The 16,421-nt window shown below is 41.0% G+C and overlaps 1 long non-coding RNA gene across 1 annotated transcript; it reads right to left on the bottom strand.

Moving 5' to 3' along the window:
* Positions 1–3,192: 3,192 nt before the first annotated feature.
* Positions 3,193–5,946, bottom strand: LOC133746283 (uncharacterized). Its single transcript, XR_009864051.1, has 3 exons — positions 5,385–5,946; positions 4,622–4,699; positions 3,193–3,364 (listed from the first exon to the last, which is right to left on the bottom strand). It is a non-coding gene; the product is annotated as an uncharacterized LOC133746283 (long non-coding RNA).
* Positions 5,947–16,421: the final 10,475 nt, after the last annotated feature.

Raw genomic sequence — 16,421 nt, 5'->3', positions numbered from 1 at the left:
TATACTATCTCCAACTTTACCAATACTGTAGAAATCTACAGATACCATACCGTAGAAATATACAAAGCTACGGTTCTACGTATAAAAATACGTTCGTATACTGAGCGTATACAAGATCCAAAAATAAATGTAAGAGGCAAGGGTCGAACTCCCGACCTCGAACACAAAAGTTTTGCTCCCAACCACTGAAGCAAGAGCTGCTTCCAATAATATATGCTCACGTGTTATATTTATTATGTCATAAGCGACATAAATAAAATAAAAGGGGTGGCAAGGTTCGAAACCTTAACCTGCTGCACAAAGGCTTTGCCCCCCAACCACTGGAGCACAAGCTGCTCTCGATGATAACTATACCATTCCTTTTATTTAAACCAAGCTGTTTCAAATTGTTTCAACAATCCGGCCCAAAACACCCAAAACTGTTGCAGAAATCCGGCCCATGAATTTCACCCAAAACTATTTCAGAAGTTCAGCCCATTGGGCCTCCACCCACAACTACAGTGAGGGCCTTGATCCGAGACAAGCCCACGTACGGCCCACCTGCCACGGCTTATCCCTTCCGTGATTTAAGGCAATCAGAATCACTTTCGGCTAAAGCTGTCTGCCACAGCACCTCGAAATTCGGCATGTCCCCTTACACGCTCAACACGCGCCAACAGCTTTTCCGGGTTTCGGGGCGACTTTAATCCAACGCGTGGATTCAAATTCTGAGATCGTTCATCCAACGGTGGAGATCTGCTCACCTTGTTCTATAAATAGGTGCATTCTGGAGACGCGACTGTTCACTCCAAAGGAAAAGAAATTTTCTTCCGAGCTCAAGCCTTTCTCTCTCAACTCTTCAGCCTTTCTCTTCTCAAATCCCCAGTTTTTCACTCTCAGATCTTCAATCTTTCTTTCTCAAATCTTTTCTTCCATTTGAAGATTCGATCTCATCTTTCCTCTGAGAATCTCAGATCTCCAATCACCAGTTCAACAACTCCAATCCTTCTAACAAAATCTCCCTCAAACACTAAACCATGTATTCCTCGATTTTCACATCCTCTCACTCCATGACCCAAGAGCCACGAACTCTGCAACTAATGGAGCTCCAAACCCCGCAACAAATGGAACTACAACAACAGCAACCAACAGAGGAGGGAGGAAACACCCAAGCAGCCGGAAGTAGTGCCAACATGGATTTCTGGCGAAGCCGTACCAGGTGGATTCCTACTCCAGAACAAATAAGAATCCTCAAGGATCTTTACTACGTCAAGGGATTTAAGCGTCCAACTACAGAGCACATTCACGAGATCTGCCTCCAGCTGAACCAGTATGGACATGTTGAGGGTAAGAACATTTACTTTTGGTTCCAGAACGTCAGGGCTCGAGAGAAGCAGATGAATAGGTGTAATCAGGCTGCTCCAGTGCCCATGGGAACTAGTTCTCTTGGTACTGGTGGATCCATTGATCTCAATTTTGGGTCCACTGGTTCTACTGGTGCTGGTGGATCCATCGACATCAATTTTGGGCCAGCTGGTGGATCCATTGACATCAATTTTGGGTCCACTAGTTCTACTGATGATGGTAGATCCATTGATCTCAACTTTGGTTCCACCTATTCTACTGGTAATGAAGGATTTCTTGATTTAAATTTTGTTTCATATTCTCCCTCACACTTCAACACTAATACCAGTACAACTCTTTTGGCACAACAGGAGGACAAACATCCCTGCAACAACGAGGAGGAGATCACCAGGAGGTTCAAACTCTTCCTTTGTTCCCCGTGCATGGCGAGGACGTCTTTGGTAACCTGAAGGCTACTTCCGAGGAAGGTAGCGCTTTTGGTTACTATTCTGGTGGCTCAGGCGGTTACCACAGTGGCTCAAACGTTTCTCTTGAGCTCAGCCTCAACCCATCCGGAGCTGCTGACTAGGCTTAGCATAGCATAGTCCTTGTTTTCCCTTTTTTTTTTTTGTAATATAAAATCAATAAGATGGTGTGCATGTTTTCTTTTCTTTTTGTTTAACCATCAACAACACCAAGGATCGAACCTTGGTCACCCAATACTATTTTCAAAACCATAAACAACTCTACTGCACACATCTTTCATAATTGGCATCCCCCTATGAGGAGCTTAGAGTATTAACTCTATTGCCCCAGCACTAATTAAAGTGGTAAAAGACTCATCCTAAAATTAATAAGATTGAATGTATGTTGATACTTTTCCAAAATCACAACAAACACTCGAAATAATTTCGAACACAACAAGATAGTATTGCACACACAAACAAAGTTGTAAAAGACTTCGCTGTTAAATAACGAAAGATGCATCATGCAACATACCACATAGAACAACACTTTACAAATAGAATTCACACGCAAAAGTCTACTATAGACATCAAGCACAGCCTGTCACAACACACCAAGAGATTAGGTCCTCTAGTATCACACTTTGCCTTAGTAAGAAAAGTCTTAAGGCTGATAAGGCATCTCTATTCCCTACACCTTGCTAAAGTTAGCATCCATTCGTCTCCTAAACCCATGGTCTTGAGAACTCTATCTCATAACCTCTCACACTCCTATCATCTTTGAGTTGTGAGATCAATTCTCTTTCCAACTACTTCTAAATCCTCAACATTTTTCACCATTTCAACCTAAGAATAGAATTCATCACATCAACCACTAGTGGAACAGACAGCTCAACCTCGGATGCCTACACCTCATCCACAACTGTCTCCATAGAAAGATCCTGTTCCTACATCAGACTAGACCTCTACCTAAGGGTCTACCTCAATCCTTAGTTATGCTTCCCAATTTGTCCATTACTTCGGAAGCATAGCAAAAATTGTTTAAAACTTGTATAACACTCAAACATAGCATCAGTCAATACAAGTACCTAATAACCAATATACTAACACACCAAGGGTATTTCATAACTCCTAATACGACCAAATGTCCTAGATGACTTCTAACACTCTCACATACCAATGACTTGATCAATACTGAAGAGCACACGATGGGGATCCGCTGCAGACGGGCCATCACTCGGAAAGTATTGACAAATCATTAAGTATGCACCTCACGCTCTGATACCAATCTGTCACACCCCGAATTCTGAATTTAAGTAATTCATATTCGAAGCATGAACCTCAAATACCCTGTTTATAATCTCAGAATTTCTTTCTCAAAATCAACTGCACATTACACCTTTGATATTACATAAACCAAATCCTCAAGCTACTTATTACAGCACACTCTCACCAAATCAAATAGTAAAACTCAAATGAGTATAATTCTCCTCACAAAACAATTGCTGTAAATCTAATACTAATACTCTAAACCGCACGATCACTGCCCTGATTCTCCTGACCTGTAAGACTACCCGCTACACAATTTAAATAGTGTACCGGGAGTTGCAACAACACAAAACCCGGTGAGCTTTTGACAGCCCGTATGAGCAAACAAGAAAGAACTGTTGATTTATTCAATTATATTTATTATAACTCAAGTAAACAATCGACGCACTCACAATGTAATTCCAAAAATCAAAGAAACATATATAAGCCTATTTATTCTCGATACTTCTTTTAAAACTCAGCATTTGACTGATCACCACCAACGAATATTGCAACATTAATATGTGAAATAACATTAAAGCAAAGCATGCTTGATTCTCTTTCCACTAACACCTTCACATATTAACAACATATCACAAATAGATATTTGATCAAAATAATATAAGTACACTTTTCTTTTTAGTGAATTTTCGGATTAACTGGTAACAATTCATAAATACAAGTGCTAGGGTCCAACGTACTATACCCAAAGCACAAGTAAGCCAGGTTGACTGGTAACAAATCATAAATCCACGTACTAGGGTCCAACGTACTATACCCAAAGTACGGGAAAGCCGCAGCATACTAGGGTCCAACGTACTATACCCAAGTATGTATACTCAAAGTAAGCAACCTTCCTAAGAGTATAATAGTGCACTATCTGTAGGGACTAAGGCCCAAGGCTAACTTCCACATAACACCAAAACACATTTACCAGTAATTCACTTAAGCACGGGGTAGTAGATAACACCCGGCTTCACAATTGTACTTCTCAGACATAATCAAAATCACAAAATACAATCTTTATGATTTATAGATCGTATATATGTATATGTACACCCACATAAAGAGACATATTATTTCAAGACAAATCTTTATTTCTTAAAATAATTTCCACATATTCACAATTGGGCATATAAAATAGCTTTCACACCACATGATCAACATTTCATTATTCAACAATTAAATGCGAGATTAATAGCTTGAATAATATCCAATTCATTCTCAATTATTTCATCACACCAATCACACGTCAACCAATATATATATTCCACGTAAATATATATATATATATATGTAATCATCCGCTCAGGGATGACCACTAATACCAACTATAGTTCAAGCATAAAAACCGTGAAATTCATTTGTATAATAAAATCATTTTACTTACCTATGGACCGTAGTTGATCAAGTCCATATGATTTAAAACAAATATTTATTCCACAAATATTTTCACACAATTGCGACAAAAATAAAGTAATTAAATTTATTCGGTTCGTAATATGAACCACGTGAGATTTACTCACCTCTAATCCAGCTGCGTCTTCTTAACAGCTAAAACAACAATTTTCCCGAATTGTCCGCCAAATCAATCCGTCGATAACCTAATCCAATAATGATCTTAACTTAGCCAACAACTCATAAATGTAATTAAACGACGATCCAACGCTCAGATTCAAATTAAACGATGATCCAACGGTCGGATCTGAATTTAATGATGATCCAACGGTCGGATCCTCACGGATCGCCTTTAGGATCATCCTCCAAAATTATCACGAAGATCCAACGGTCAGATCTTCCTGAATCGCCTTTACTAACATCTCCACAAAATTATACGAAAATCCGACGGTCGGATTCTCACGAATCGCCTTCCGAATTACTATTTCTCAATTATACGAAGATCCAACGGTCGGATCTTCGCCCGTGACCTCACAAAGTCACCGGGACAGTCATACGATCAACATATTAAAATTTGAAGTAAAACCGATGGTCTGATCTTCGCAGATCGTAAACCGAAGATAAAACGTAAAAACCGTAAATAGTAACGTAAAAATGTAAATCCACTATTTATCAACTTTTTCTAACATGACCAAGTTATATATCAAAACGCTCGTATGGATGCATAGATCATCGCCTAGATAATGAAAACTCGAAATATGGTCTGATACGCCGCCACAAGCGGTGGTTAGTGGGCGGTCAACGCGGCGGTCAACGCCGGTCAACCACCTCCGATGGCAAAGTGACCAACTACAAACTGGTTCAAAATGAAAGGGTGATCGACTTCCATACCTGGAGCTAAGTCTGGTTTGGCTTAGATCGTCCTAGATCAAGCTTTGAAGTTCGATTAATCCGGAGCGTCTGATCTGATTCCAGATTGAATCAGAGCCGTCTAAAAAGTCAAACCTTGATCAAGCGCTCTACACCCAAAATCGTCATGCAAGGCTTATATGGGGATGATCAGGAGGAAGAGGAGATCACGAAAATGGGGAGGATCGGCCCGTGCAACGCCGGCACGGCCAAGATCCGGTCGGGTCGAATGCTAGGCTCTGGGGGGCTTCGATCCACGTCTGGGGGCAGCGTTGATGCAAGGTGATGGCACCAGGCGACTGGACGGCTCACGGCGAAGCCAGGGATGGCCGGGTCGTGGCCGGAGGACGCCGGAGGAGGGAGATGGGTCCGGGTCGGGTCAGTCGGGTCGGCTGCGTAGGGAGGAGAGAGAACGGAGAGTTTCAGGGACCAAAATGCAATTTTGAGAAACTTTCGTCCTTCCGAAATAAATCAGATTTTCCACCTATTTATAGAAAAATCCCAATTTTTAAATATTCATAACTTATTCATACGAACTCCGAATATTGCGTTCCACATATGCACGCGATCGTATCGATGAGCTCTACAACTTTCATGAAGGAAGTTTTCCCAAATTCCGTACGTATAAAAAGTCAACTTTCTCGGCCCCCCTAAAAAACGTTCGTTTTCGAAAATAAAATCGTTCGAACTAATTCCACAACTTCTCCAAGCTTCGTACTCGCTCCTACTACCGTGAAATCATTTCTAAAAATCCATGGAATTTAATTTGGATTTTCGGGGTATTACAGTCCTCCTGTTGTGCCAAAAGAGTTGTACTGGTATTAGTGTTGAAGTGTGAGGAAGAATATGAAACAAAATTTAAATCAAGAAATCCTTCATTACCAGTAGAATAGGTGGAACCAAAGTTGAGATCAATGGATCTACCATCATCAGTAGAACTAGTGGACCCAAAATTGATGTCAATGGATCCACCAGCTGGCCCAAAATTGATGTCGATGGATCCACCAGCACCAGTAGAACCAGTGGACCCAAAATTGAGATCAATGGATCCACCAGTACCAAGAGAACTAGTTTCCATGGGCACTGGAGCAGCCTGGTTACACCTATTCATCTGCTTCTCTCGAGCCCTGACGTTCTGGAACCAAAAGTAAATGTTCTTACCCTCAACATGTCCATACTGGTTCAGCTGGAGGCAGATCTCGTGAATGTGCTCTGTAGTTGGGCACTTAAATCCCTTGACGTAGTAAAGATCCTTGAGGATTCTTATTTGTTCTGGAGTAGGAATCCACCTGGTACGGCTTCGCCAGAAATCCATGTTGGCACTACTTCCAGCTGCTTGGGTGTTTCCTCCCTCCTCTGTTGGTTGCTGTTGTTGTGGTTCCATTTGTTGCGGGGTTTGGAGCTCCATTAGTTGCAGAGTTCGTGGCTCTTGGGTCATGGAGTGAGAGGATGTGAAAATCGAGGAATACATGGTTTAGTGTTTGAGGGAGATTTTGTTAGAAGGATTGGAGTTGTTGAACTGGTGATTGGAGATATGAGATTCTCAGAGGAAAGATGAGATCGAATCTTCAAATGGAAGAAAAGATCTGAGAAAGAAGGATTGAAGATTTGGAGGAAAAGATTGAAGATCTGAAAGTTCAGAGGAAAGATGGGATTGAATCAACTAGATGGGAGAGAAGATCAGAAGAGAAGGATCGAAATTGATGAAGAAAGGATTTGAGAAGAGAAAGGCTGAAGAGTTGAGAGAGAAAGACTTGAGCTCGGAAGAAAATTTCTTTTCTTTTGGAGTGAACAGTTTTTCTCCAGAATGCACCTATTTATAGAACAAGGTGAGCAGATCTCCACCGTTGGATGAACGATCTCAGAATTTGAATCCACGCGTTGGATTAAAGTCGCCCCGAAACCCGGAAAAGCTGTTGGCGCGTGTTGAGCGTGTAAGGGGACAGGCCGAACCTCGAGACGCTGTGGCAGACAGCTTTAGCCGAAAGTGATTTGCTTTCCGTAAATCACGGAAGAGACGTGTCGTGGCACGTGGAGTGTACCGACAGTTTGTTGTTATTCTATCGCTTATGATAGAATAAATAAAAGAAGTTGCATGGATAGTAACGAGAGCAGCTGGTGCTCTAGTGGTTGAAGAGCAAGGCTCTTGTACAAGAGGTCAGAGGTTCGAACCTTGCCTCTCGTTTATTTTTATTATGTTCGCTTATGACATAATAAGTATAACATTTGTACACATTATATTAAGCACAGCTTGTGCTCCAGTGGTTGGGGACAAAGGTTTCGTGCAGCAGGTTGAGGTTTCGAACCTTGCCTCCCCCGTTATTTTATTTATGTCGCTTATGACATAATAAATATAACACGTGAGCATATATTAATGAAGGCAGCTCTTGCTTCAGTGGTTGGGAGCAAAACCTTCGTGTTCGAGGTCGGGAGTTCGAACCTTACCTCTTACAAATATTTTTGGATCCCGTATATGCTTGATATACGGACGTATATACGGTATGTACGGTATACATATGTATATATGGTCTGTACGGTATGCATACGTATATACAGTTGTACGATATGCATACGTATATACGGTCTGTACGGTATGCATACATATATACGGTATACCTACGGTATGTACAATTTCATACCGTAGCCGAGCTGGAAGTCGGTGGGCCGATTGGTAGGCCCAAATAGTAAGCCCAATTGTTCGGCCGATTGGTAGGCCCAAATAGTAAGCCCAATTGTTCGGCCCGAATGGTAGGCCCAAATGTTAAACCCAAATTGGTTCGGGCCGGTTCGAAATGTGGATGGTTCGGTTTCTTCGGCCCAATTGGCCAGCCCTAATGCCTAGCCCAAGGATTGAGCAAGCCCAAGTCATCATCACTGGGTGACATGTTTTATTGGCGTGCTTTTGAGAATGATTTGTTTTGAGTGATGCTAATTGAGTAGCGAAACGCTTTGTGGGAGTGTTTACTGTGCTTGTATGCCAGTACAGGATGACGATCTGTGTGAAAACAGCTATATGTGCAATGTCACGTGGTGATTTGAGTGTGGGTTGCTTGAGGCAATTGTTGTGTTGAAAATTTGAGAAATGATGCGGTGAAGGAATGTCATGTTGATGACTTAAGTGGGAATGAGGATTTCATCTGTGAATTCTTGTTGTGTGAGTTTACGTTTGTGATGAAAGGATTTAGTGGCCATAGGAATGTATTTTTATACAAAGGGCTGCGGCTTTGTCGATTACTACAGTTTTGGGAAAGATGGAGATTCGATGGTTAGGTTAACCGTAATCGAGAGCAATTAACTTGCGCTTAAATTTCGGGACGAAATTTCTTTAAGGAGGGTAGATTGTAATAACCGGTTTTTCTTTTAACCAAAACAGTTGGTGGCAAACACCTTTGTTAAAAGGAAGGGTGTTCCTTGATTCAAGGCCGGTGTCTTAATCATCATTCATGATTATGCATAATTGAATAATCATTCAATCATACCAGACAACTCTCTCTCACTCTCTCTGTCTCACGTCCGAAAACCATCCAAGAAACAGAGCAATCTTCATCAACTCATCTCTCCCTCCACCGACCACCAATCAAGACCAGACCAGTTCCTATAGTTCCACCTCGTTCTTGCGCAGCTACCAGTGGCAACCTTGCACCGCAACACGGCCGGCAGTGGCGGCGGAGGACACGGTTCCGTTTTGAGCTCGATTTGGTTCTATCTCGATATCTTGAGCTACAGGCCGCCAATTCTCTTGATTCTTGTCTCATTGGATTCGCCTCAACTTTCGGAACAAGCACCAAGAAGGACCAGACCTGGGAAGAACGATTTCACGTTCATCGGAGCTCGACTGGTTTAGATCGACAAACAACCCTTCGATCCGTGTATCTCGAGTTACAGACCACCTCTTTATGTGATTCTTGGCTTAGTGAGTTCTTCTTGAAGTTCTGAACAACTCTCCAGAAGGAATCGAAGCGTTTCGTTGAAGTTTTTACGTCGAAACTCAAGCTCGCCGGATTCTGGAATTTTTCCGACCACCGAAGCTTTCGATCGGTATATCTCGAGCTACAGACCATATTTTTCTGTGATTCTTGAACCAATGAGTTCACCTTGAGTTTCTTAACAACTCTCTAGAAGGGATCGAAGCCTGAAATTGAAGTTTTGACGTCGAAATCAAGCCTTGCCGGATTCTGCAAATTTCGCCGGATTCTGGAAATTTTCCGGCCACCTCGACTGTTTTAGGTAATTTCAACCACTTCCAGTCATTTTCAGCTTACATGGTAGTTATGAAAGTTGTTAAGCATGATGAGAGGAAGAAGAGCAGCCCGGCCCCGACACCATTGGTGGTGGTCGGCGGCGGCTCTGCCACTAACTCCGGCGGCCCTTTCCGGCCACCTCCGGGGGTCAAAAATATGGTTTCTGTACATTTTCAGATTCTATATTTCAATACGATCATTTCGATATATTATACGCAATTTTTGGATATCGTATGATTAAGTTATGAATTTTTAAGTTTAGATCGATTTCGATCGTTAGATTTGTGATCTGTGAAGTTAGGACCGTCAGATGGACTTGTAGTTTTGATATGATGATCTTATGACTGTCCCAGTGGCTTTGTGTGGTCATGGGCGAAGATCCGACCGTTGGATCTTCGTATAAATGCAAAACAGTGATTAGGGAGGCGATTCGTGAGAATCCGTCCGTTGGATTTTCGTATAAATTTGTGAAGATGTTAGTAAGGACGATTCAGGGAGATCCGACCGTTGGATCTTCGTGATGATTTTTGGAGGGTGATCCTAAGGGCGATCCGTGAGGATCCGACCGTTGGATCATCATTTAATTTCGATCCGACCGTTGGATTGTCGTTTGAATATGTTTTTGAGTTATTGGCTAAGTTAAGGTCATGTGTGATTAGGTGATTGACGGTCTTCCTTGGGTGAGCGATTTCGGTGTGTATTGTATTGAATTGAAGACGCAGCGGGAATATCGAGGTGAGTAAATCGCACATGGTTCATTCACGAACCGAAATTCGGTGATTTTATTTAATTGAGAAATTGTGGAAATTGTTTTATGAAAATAAATATTTGTTTTAAATTATATGGACTTGATCGACTACGGTCCATAGGTAAGTAAAATGTATTTAAACTATAAAAATGAATTTCTAGATTTTATTGCATGTGAACTATAGTTGGTATTAGTGGTCACTCTTGTGTGGGTGACTACGTATATATATATTTACGTGGAATATATATTGGATGGTGTGATTTACTGAGTTATATTTTGAGCATTACCTTTGGAATATGTGATTTATCTTAGATGTTGTGTTGTCTATGATAATGGGTAATTGAGTAAAGTGCGATAGTTGAGTCGTTGAGATGAATTAAATGAGGAGTCGAGTGAATTGAGAAAAGCAGTCATTCGTAAGGTGAACCTTGGCCCAGGTGACACTTTACGATACAGTTAGAGCTCTAGTCTGTCTGCCATCATACTGCTTGGGGGATAAACGAGTTATCATATGCCCTTGGGTATGACATCACATACTGAATGGGATGATTAATATAATTAATCATAAGCCTGTAAGTATGATATACTGAATGGGGTGATTAATATAATTAATCATAAGCCTGTAAGTATAATATACTGTATGGGATGATTTATATAAATAAATCATAAGCCTGTGAGTATATATTGAGTAAGAAGTTGTTTATTTTTGAGTAGTCATGATGAGATGTGAGTTGATTGATGCTTGAAGTGACGTTGTACACTTCAATTCTTATGCAAAACAAAATTAAAATGTGCTTGAGTTGATTGTGTTACTTTAAATCGTGCAATCCTTTCGTTTACTCATACGAGCTTTGCAAAAAGCTTACCGGGTTTGTATTGTTGCAATCCCGGTACACTATTCAAACGGTGTAGCGGGTAATCCTGCAGGTCAGGAGAATCAGGGCGGTGATCGAGCCGGTTAGAGTATTTGTTATAGTTTTACAGCATTTGTAATAGTGAGGTGAGTTAAGCTCATTGAGCCTTAGAATTTGATTTGGTGAGAGTGTGTTGTAATAATTAACTTGAGGATTTGATTTATTGTAATATTGAGAGGTGTGAAGTGTGGTTGTTTTGAGAAAAAAATTCAGGTTGTATTTATGTGAGATGTATTAATTCATGTTTCGGATTTGGATTTGTTATTCAAACTCCGGGGCGTGACAAGTACGAAGTAGCTTGAGATGGTGGAACATTTCATGAGCTATAATAATATTATCCTGGATTTGTCTACCTGTGACAAAAGCTGATTGGTTCTCTGATATGATGATCGACATTAGAGGTTTGAGCCGGTTAGCCAGCACCTTATATGAGAAATTACAAAACCCAATCGGTCTGAATTGAGAAGCATTTTCAGGGTGCTCAACTTTAGGAAGCAAGGCTATATGAGTCTGATTCAATTCGGGGAGAACCTTAGCAGTGGAAAAGAAGGATGAAGTAGATTGGAAGATGAGAGAGTTGACTATATGCCAATATTTCGGATAGAAAACTCCGGGGAAGCCATCGGGCCCCGGAGATTTTAAAGCCCCCAACTGAAAGATTGCAGCTCGAATCTCGTCTAGACTTACTTCAGAAAGAAGACCAGCATTCATTTCTTCAGTGATGACAGGATCAACCAAGCGAATAACATCTGACCAATCTCTAGAACCAGAGGAAGAGAATAACTGCTTAAAATAAGATAAGAATACCTTGGCGATATCAATATCAGATTCCATCCAAATCCCAGATGCATTTCGGAGTCAAAGGATTCTGTTACGTTGATGACGTTGAGTTGCACTCTGATGGAAGAATTTGGAGTTACAGTCTCCCAATTTGAGCCACGACACACGAGAGCGCTGGTGCTAATACTTTTCTTCCAATAACCAAAGCTAATCAATTTCCAAAGTCACGTTCCTAATTTGAGAGGCAGAGTTAGGATCCGTGGCGTTGTGGAGATGATTTAGAGTAATCAGCAGGTCTTCAACTTTCTTATGTGAATTAGGAAAAGTCTTCTTGCTCCAGACTAATAGAGATTGTTTGCAGGACTTCAAATTAGCAATCTAGGTTGGCAGAGCTATGTTTGGGGAAGCATGCAACCAAGCTTTTGCAATAACCTGCTGACAAGAATCTGCAGTTGTCCAAATATGCTCAAAGCGAAACAACTTAGGAGAGTAGGATTCTTGGGGCCTAGAGTCCAGTAGCAGAGGACGGTGATCGGACCCAATTATGGGAAGATTGAAAACCTATGAGTGAGGAAAAGCAGAGCACCACTTTGCATTGGCCAAACAGCGATCCAAACGTTCCTTAAGAACCACAGTGTTGTTCCGATACCGATACCAAGTATAAAATGGACCCTGAGCTTGGAGATCCCTCAAAGCACATTGATGGACAAAAGTGCGAAACAGGTTCATTCGCCATAGAGGAAAAGGAGACCCCCCCCCCCCCCCCCCCACTTATCAGTTATATGCAACACATCATTAAAATCACCTAAGCAAAGCCAAGGAATTGACTGGGCAGTGAAATAACGAGACATATAACTCCAAAAAGTCTTCTTATTTTTTTCTTCTAGGGTGTCCACAACATTGAGATTATATTCTACAACAGACACCTGTACTGAAGATTTCCACAAAATAGCTAACCCCCCATAACTAGTATTTACAGGATTAACTACATACAAGTGATCAAACTTAAGTTGATGTTGCCAAGAAGAAACCGTCTTCTCCTTGTGATTTGTTTCCATGAGGAAGACAATTTCCGGATCGTATTTCCTCCAAAGTCGACGAAGAGACTTTGCTGTCAAGGTCGACCCTAGTCCCTGACAGTTCCAAGAGAGGATTCTCATTCAGAACCCGTAGCTGCACCTGGCCAGCTACCAATGCCATTACCCTTACCATCAGAAGGGGCAGAACACAGAATGGGATCACCAACTGAATAAACATCTGGATCAATTGAAACCAAGGAAGTAGGAGAATGATCCATAACAGAAAGATTCATTGCAGATGAAGAAACTGAGGCAAAGGATGTACCCTCCGGAGTTGATAATTGAGGTGTAGCCTCCTGAGTGGTAGGGAGCTGGGAGACAAGAACCTTCTTACGACGACCCCGGCGGCCAGTTCCTTTAGACTTTCTAGTAGCCGAAGTACCAGGAGGTCTACCTCACCTTGGTTTAGATGCAATCTGAGATCTTTGAACTGGAACCATGGGAACATCAATATCCGGAATCAAAGTCTTGTGCCTCTTGAGTTGCCTCGTATTTTCCTGCATAGCCTCCTGTAACCTCTTCCGCACCTGTAAATGTTGGAATTGATTTGCCAGAAGAGCCAAAGAACCCATGGGTGGAATTGGGGGAGGTACGGACAAAGGTAAACCAGAGAGGACATCTGGTAGGAGAGGAAGAAAAGGTTGAGGCGGATCAAATGTGGGGATATGAGTTGGATAAGGATGGAAAAGATGTGAGTGAGTAAGAAAAGGGTCTAGATAAGGATGGGGTGAAGGATCAGGGATTGGGTCAGATGGGTTTGAAGTTAAGAATGTAGGATCAAGTAGGATTTCATGATGGGCCAAAAAGGTTTGGAGACCCACCGGGTCAAGGTGAAGACCCAACAAAGGAAAGTGGTCCAAACCTATAGATGCAATGGGGTGTATGGGTAGTGTATCCAAAGTCGAGTCATGTTGGCCACGAGGTGGCCCTGCCATATCAGCCAAGGATAGAGATATCGCCATCTGCATGTCGTCCACGTCAGGGGAAGCCACCAGAGATGGTGACACTGATGGTGACATGGAAGTCCAATCATCCACCTTTGCCTTACCCTTATCGGTAGATTTGGTGTTGGAGGGGCCCTCCCCTAATGACGTGGTGGCAGGAGATGGAGCAGGGGGACGCTAGAAGCCTTGCCTTGGATGAGTCAGAATTAGGGTTCTAGGCACCTGCAAGGGATTGCTTGAAGGATGACTTGGCCCAGCAGCATGAACCGATTGAGAGGCCCACGGCGTAGAACAGTATGTTCCATTTTGTTGGTAGCGCCGCTCAACATACCGACTACGACTCTCAAAACTCTGATGAGGGAAACGATCCCAATTTTGTTGAATATCCAGAGGAAGACGACGAGGAGTCGGAACTGACATGCTATAGCCCAGCTTTTCATACAATACATAGTTAACTAAAGTGCCCCATCCACATCCAAAAACATAAAGGCAAGCAACAAAAACGTCCTCCTAATTGTTGTTTGAATAAACTATATAGGACAAAATAAAATACATAAAACTATTGAAAGTAGTGAAAAATTGTCTTCACTTCTCGTCTGAATGCTTTGCTTCTAAGTTGGAATTGTGACATAAAGTGGCCTCACTAAAACCTTGCTACGAATAAGCACCATACATGCATAAATAGTTGTGATTATAGGTACACTGTTTTGGAAAATAAAGCAACTGTTGCTATAGTCATGTTAAATTCGATATCTTTCTCTTGTTTATCTTTCAGCTACTTATTTATATAACACCCAAATACAAAAAGATTTTATTTCAGTTGGGATTACGATACAAATCTACAATCCTCATCTATATTTGATTTTTTTTTTTTTAAGATGACTGCTCATGTATAAAACTATAAATATAGTTCATTGAGAACTACATGAACTATTGTAATTTTTGCAATTTGAAAAGGGAAGAGAAGTAGAAAACACTTGATTGAGATACAATATCATACATGGAAATTCTCATACACCCCAAATCCACTAATATACTTCCCATACACCCCACCAACTTATTTTTATTCCCACTCACACAAAACTTTCCACTTTTTCTCCCTACTTTTCAAAACCACTCACTATTCATCCCACTAATACCCTTCTCCATATCATCAACCTTTTCTCTCTCTTATTAATTATGTTTGATAAAGCGTGGTAGGCCTATATCTTGAAATTATCTGTTTAAATGTTAATTGTAGCTAAGCTTCATCCTCTGTATTCAAAGGTAAACAGTTAAAACTTTATTATCCATAATCGCACATTTAGATATTATTTTGTCTAGACAAGATTTACTTGCAAATTGTAGAAAGTTTGAAAAAGAGCTAGAAGAAGAACGAGAAAAGTTAAGAAGAGCAAAAGACTTCAGAAACGGACTCAGCCGAGCTACTCCTGATTACTGGGATAGAATATTCCTAGTACAGAAAAGAATCTACAAGATTGAGAAAAATATAAAAGAACTAAAGTTCATGGTTACAGAGGAACAAAAACCTCTTCACTATTTGAGCATTGGTTAGATCCACAAATCACTAGTATCAGAGCTTGCAAAGAGCTCAAAAGGGGAATCCCCAATGGGGACAATGTCTGAATTGATATTAGAGAAGTTGAATTCTCTACTAATATCTTCTGATGAGAAACATCAGATGCTGATACAATAAGTATCTAGATATCAAGATCATCTAGATAAAATACCAGATATAATCGCCCAATTAGAAAAATTGGAGCAAAAAATAGATTATATCAAAGAACTTCCTAAAAGGGAAGAAGAACAGCTAACAATTGTTGGCAGAAAAATCAATGAACAGCAAAAAACGCTGGATTCTATGAAAGATATACTGAAGGATAAGAAAAAGCCTCCAGTAAAAACAAAGAAAGCTAATGGATTCAAACCATTAGAAAAGACTGAGAAGAATCCAACGCCAAGTACGATTTTTCTAGAACCTTCTACTAGTCTGACTAGTATCAGGTATGAAAAACCAAAACACTTGGTAGCAAGAGATGTCAAGATGATGAGCATCTTCGGGAAAAAGAAAGGAGTACAACTCCTAAATGCTGAAGAATTCGAATACAACGAAATTGAACAGGAGGTAAAAAACTCCACAATTCCAAAGTTAGATTTTAAACAAATCTACAAAAGGGGAAAGCTTGACCTGATGGATAGCCATCATTTCAAATTATTAGAATTCACAACCCCCTCCACAACAAGAGAAACAGATCTCTTGATGATCACTCCTGATGAAGTTGCCCGAGCAAGAACAAAAAATTATCAATTTAT

This window comes from Rosa rugosa, chromosome 1 (genome assembly GCF_958449725.1).
Source record: "Rosa rugosa chromosome 1, drRosRugo1.1, whole genome shotgun sequence".
Taxonomy (NCBI): Eukaryota; Viridiplantae; Streptophyta; class Magnoliopsida; order Rosales; family Rosaceae; genus Rosa; species Rosa rugosa.
This window is presented reverse-complemented; position numbering and strand designations above follow the sequence as displayed.